This window comes from Trichechus manatus, unplaced genomic scaffold (genome assembly GCF_000243295.1).
Source record: "Trichechus manatus latirostris isolate Lorelei unplaced genomic scaffold, TriManLat1.0 scaffold00032, whole genome shotgun sequence".
Taxonomy (NCBI): domain Eukaryota; kingdom Metazoa; phylum Chordata; class Mammalia; order Sirenia; family Trichechidae; genus Trichechus; species Trichechus manatus.
Genome location: NW_004443968.1, coordinates 22,207,593 through 22,212,169, shown reverse-complemented (window position 1 = coordinate 22,212,169; position 4,577 = coordinate 22,207,593). Strand labels below are relative to the sequence as shown.

At 36.0% G+C, this 4,577-nt stretch overlaps 1 non-coding gene across 1 annotated transcript; it reads left to right on the top strand.

Annotated features, from left to right (window-relative positions):
* Positions 1–3,390: 3,390 nt before the first annotated feature.
* On the top strand, positions 3,391–3,521 carry LOC111820290 (small nucleolar RNA SNORA70). The gene has a single exon (XR_002823845.1). It is a non-coding gene; the product is annotated as a small nucleolar RNA SNORA70 (small nucleolar RNA).
* Positions 3,522–4,577: the final 1,056 nt, after the last annotated feature.

Below are 4,577 nucleotides of genomic sequence, written 5' to 3'. Positions count from 1 at the left end.
ATTCCATGGCTTTTAGCTCCTGTAGCAAAAGAGGAACATAGAAAGATAAAAATGTCACAGTTACCAGCAGACAATTAGCAATACAAATTAGAAAAAAATTATGTAACAGAAAAGGACTACTATGTCGCTTTAAAAAGGGCCATAAATAGCTTGGAAAATAGAATTCAGTAAGACCGTTTTCGTGCCCATTGATGAGTTCCAGTGGAGTCCTGGAGGGCAGCTATTAAACAGTGGGATTAAATACGTTTTTTCAGCCTTGTAGAAACATATGAATCAGTGGGAACCCCACCTCCTGAAAGAGCGGGATCTGATAAAAATGAAATCGCTCGTAATAAAGGTTAATTAATTTTTAGTAAACGTTAGGCCTCTGCATTATATAATATTAGATTTCTGTAATATTGAAACTACATGATGAACATATGATATGTAGATAATTCTGCTGTAAAGCAGCTGAGTATCTATCAGCACTAAACTTTCTTGTAGTAAAGCTAGTTCACTAATATTTTTCAGGGTCCTCAATCTCCTTGATAAGCATATAGCAAAATCCCTACTTATATTTTATTCTTGAGCACTGACTTAGCTCATTTTAGTCCAAAAAAGTAAATTATCTAAAATACAGAGTGTATATGGGTCAAAATCTTATCAAACTTTTAAACATGCTTTTATTTAATACATATTCCACCAAAGATTATTTCCCTGAATAACAAGTGGCAAAAACTATCCCTTTAATTCCAGCATCTACTTTTGTTTTAGGCAAATACTACATAATAATAAAATAACAATAGTGGTAATAATAGTTAATATGCATTGCATACTTACTAAGGGCTAGGTAGCCTTCTTTTATATGCATTGTCTAATTTTACCTCCACAGCACTATTGATACCGGCACCGTATTTACCCTCATTTCAAAATTTAAGAAATTGAAGTACAGAGTTCAATACCCTGCCCAAGTTTGCGCAGCTAGTAAGAGGTGGATATGGATTTCAAACCTAGACAGCCTGGATCCAGGACCCATGCTTCCAATCACTAATTCTTACTGAAAGAAACTGTTCTCTCAAATTACTTAATGGTTTTACAATGCAACATGCTTATAGAATAATGGTTTTACAATGAAATATGCTTATAAAATAATGCAAATGTATTAGTTACAGTCCATGCCTCCATAGAAACATAACTTTAGAAACTTCGCTTCTTCTGTAGGATGCAGAGCAATAAAAAGATTTTGTTTGTGCTGTAACTGCTTGAGTTGCAACTTTTCATTGAAATTATGTCATCCCTGTCTGTCAAGTAGCAATACACTAAGAGCTATCTCACTAAACTACTCTAAATAAACAAATTTCACAGACAACTCTAATTGATCAAACTTCATGAACACTGCAGACACAACAAGCTGTTTATGAGATCCAAAAAGAGAGATAATCCTAGGAAGCCTGGGCCACTATGAAGCACTGTTGAGACATTCTTACACAGGGCACTCCCAAAAGGGATGTGAATGTACTCTTTTCTCACATGCATGCATGTATTTAAAATAAATATTACTGACAGCTCTGAGCATTCAGAGCTTTGCAATAAATATTAGGGAAAAATATCAGTATTTGGATTGTCCAACAGATATAGTGTAACAAAAGAAAAGGAATTGCCTGTGGGTTTCAAGAAGAGAAAAACAGTAGGGAAGCCCATTGCACAATGTTGCTAGCCATATTTTAAAAGCTGGTACTTATTTCATATCATCCACTGATTCCTAGTTTCCATGGATTCCCAAATTAACAGCCTCTAAAGAAAATACTGATAATATGAAAGGACAGGTTTTGCTGTTACAAACTAAATAGCATAATCATGCTTTCATTTTTTGCCTGTATTTTATTTGGATTATATTACCAAACAACATAAAAAGAAAGAGCTATTTCCTCCTAATATTAAAACAGATGCTTTGGTAGAGACATGTCAAATGTGTATTTTATGAATGCTTATAACAAGTAGAAAAATAACTGTATAATTCCTCATTTCATTATTTTTCATCCTTTTTATTATTCACACATTTTACTAGTTTTAAGAACTGATTTTTTATACTTTCCCTAGTTTAAATTTGCACACATTAATGGAAACGCTGAAACAAAATATGATGACAAAAATGATTCTTAAATAATACCCAAGACTGACTTTATCTATTCCTTGCAGGCACAGCCTTAACATATCATAAGATGTGAACTCTATTTAGCTGACATTTTGGTGGTGTAAGTGTTTTTCACAACTAATCAGCACCTGAATAATCAAAGGTGTGTACAATCCATCGGCTTTAATGATACATTAAAATACTTTAATGGGACTTAGGGTAATTAGAAAGTCTCTTATTGCGGTTCATCTACTAACAAGAACGTATTCAGGATTAATAGTAATGGAGTAAATTTCCCAAAAAGGAAGGGGCTTATACTTCACTTCGGCAATCCCATTTGTAAAACCAGAATTGTTTTCGTGTGCTTCAGGGGTATTGGTTATAATTAATGATTAAACTGTTATGAAGTATTAATAGTTGCTTGGTTGAAATTATAAGTCTGTTTTTCTCCTTAAGGATCAGTCATAAGAAAGGAAAGGAAACAAACAAACAAAGTAGAGTTTTCTGTAGAATCAAAATTACTTTTGAAGAATTTGGTACCACAGAGAAAATATATTACCTTATAGGTTGGTATTTATCTTATCACGTCCTTAAGGATATTGTAGGATGAGTCTTCTTCACTATGTGTTAGGGGATAGCTTGTGTATTATATTTTAACAAGATTAAGTTGGTAGGATTGATATTCAACATTACTTTCATTAGTGTTTGAAAATCAACCATTTTTTTTCCAACAATGGATATTAATTCATCTGAAAAACAGGAGAATTATTAAATGGTCTTTTTAGACCCTGAAGTATTGACCATGTCTCGCAATTAATTTTTTTATCCAATATCTATTCTCTTTATTTCTTACTTATAGAATGTCTGTTTTATTTGAGGTGGCAACATATTATATATAAATAAATAATAAATAAATACCCAAATTTACCAACATAATATGCTGCTAGCAGTGGTCAGTGACTAGGCCAATGAGATGATAGATGTTCGTGAAAAAAATATTCTGCTAGAAACTTTGTCCTTTATTCCACCCTTCCTCCTCCTTGAGATTAGGAACTGGAGCTCTGGTAGCATTTTCTTCAATGAATTCATCATGTTGGTGGATCCAGAGGACGACAGAGCAGAGAGAAGGAAGAAATCTAGGTTCCTGAATAAGAAGGAGCTTCACACAAGCCCTAAACTTCTGACACCGACTTATTTTATGTGAGGGAGATATAAATGGTTGTCTTGTTTAAGCAACTGCAATTTTTTCTGTATATAAACAATGAGAAGTTAAATATCTGAAGCCAATTAAGCCAACTGATCTCCTTCCCTGTGGGGGCAGGAGTGCAGTGGCTGCAAATAGCGGCCTCCTCAGTAGTGTATGCAACATTGCACATATGGGTTGCCCTAAGGGACCTTGGAGACAGCCCTTTCGTTTTCTTAATGTCTCTGACCTGATTAGTCTCTGCTGTCCCTAATCTAGGCTCCAGATAGGTATGCGAGATGCCTTTGGGAAAACCCGGGGTACAGTGGCCAGGGTCCACATTGACCAAGTCATTATGTCCATCTGTACCAAGCTTCAAAACAAGGAACATGTGATTGAGGCCCTATGCAGGGCCAAGTTCAAGTTCCCTGGGTGTCAGAAGAACAACATCTCCAAAATGTGGGGCTTTACCAAGTTTAATGATGATGAGTATGAAGATATAGTGGCTGAAAGAGCCTCTTCCCACATGGTTGTGGAGTTAAATACATCCCCAGTCATGGCCCCTTGAACAAGTGGCAGGACCTGCATTCATGAAGCCCTTGGTAGCACTGCCTCACCTGACCCGTGCCCACCAATAAATTGACCTTCCTGTCTCTATGTTGCCCATTGTCATGGATTGAATTGTGTTCTCCAAAAATATGTGTATCATTTTGGCTAGGCCATGATTCCCAGTATTGTGTGATTGTCCACCATTTTGTCATCTGATGTGATTTTCCTATGTGTTATAAATCCTACCTTTATGATGTTAACGAGATGGGATAGGCAGCAGTTGTGTTAATAAGGCAGGACTCAATCTACAAGATTGGATTGTGTCTTGAGGCAATCTCTTTTAAGATATAAAAGAGAGAAGCAAGCAGAGAGATGGGGGAACCTCAACCACCAAGAAAGCAGCCCTGGGAGCAGAGCGAGTCCCTTTGACCCAGGGTTTCTGCTAGGAGAAGCTCCTTGTCCAGGGGAAGATTGATGACAAGGACCTTCCTCCAGAGCCAACAGAGACAGAAAGCCTTCCCCTGGAGCTGATGCCCTGAGTTTGGACTTCTAGCCTACTAGACTGTGAGAAAATAAATTTCTCTTTGTTAAAGCCAAGCATTTGTGGTATTTCTGTAATAGCAGCACTAGATAACTAAGACCCATCAATAAATTGAACTTCTGTCTCAAAAAAAAAAGAAAAGTTAAATATATGGTAGTTTATAAAAAAGAAAGTAATAAAACAAGCAAATA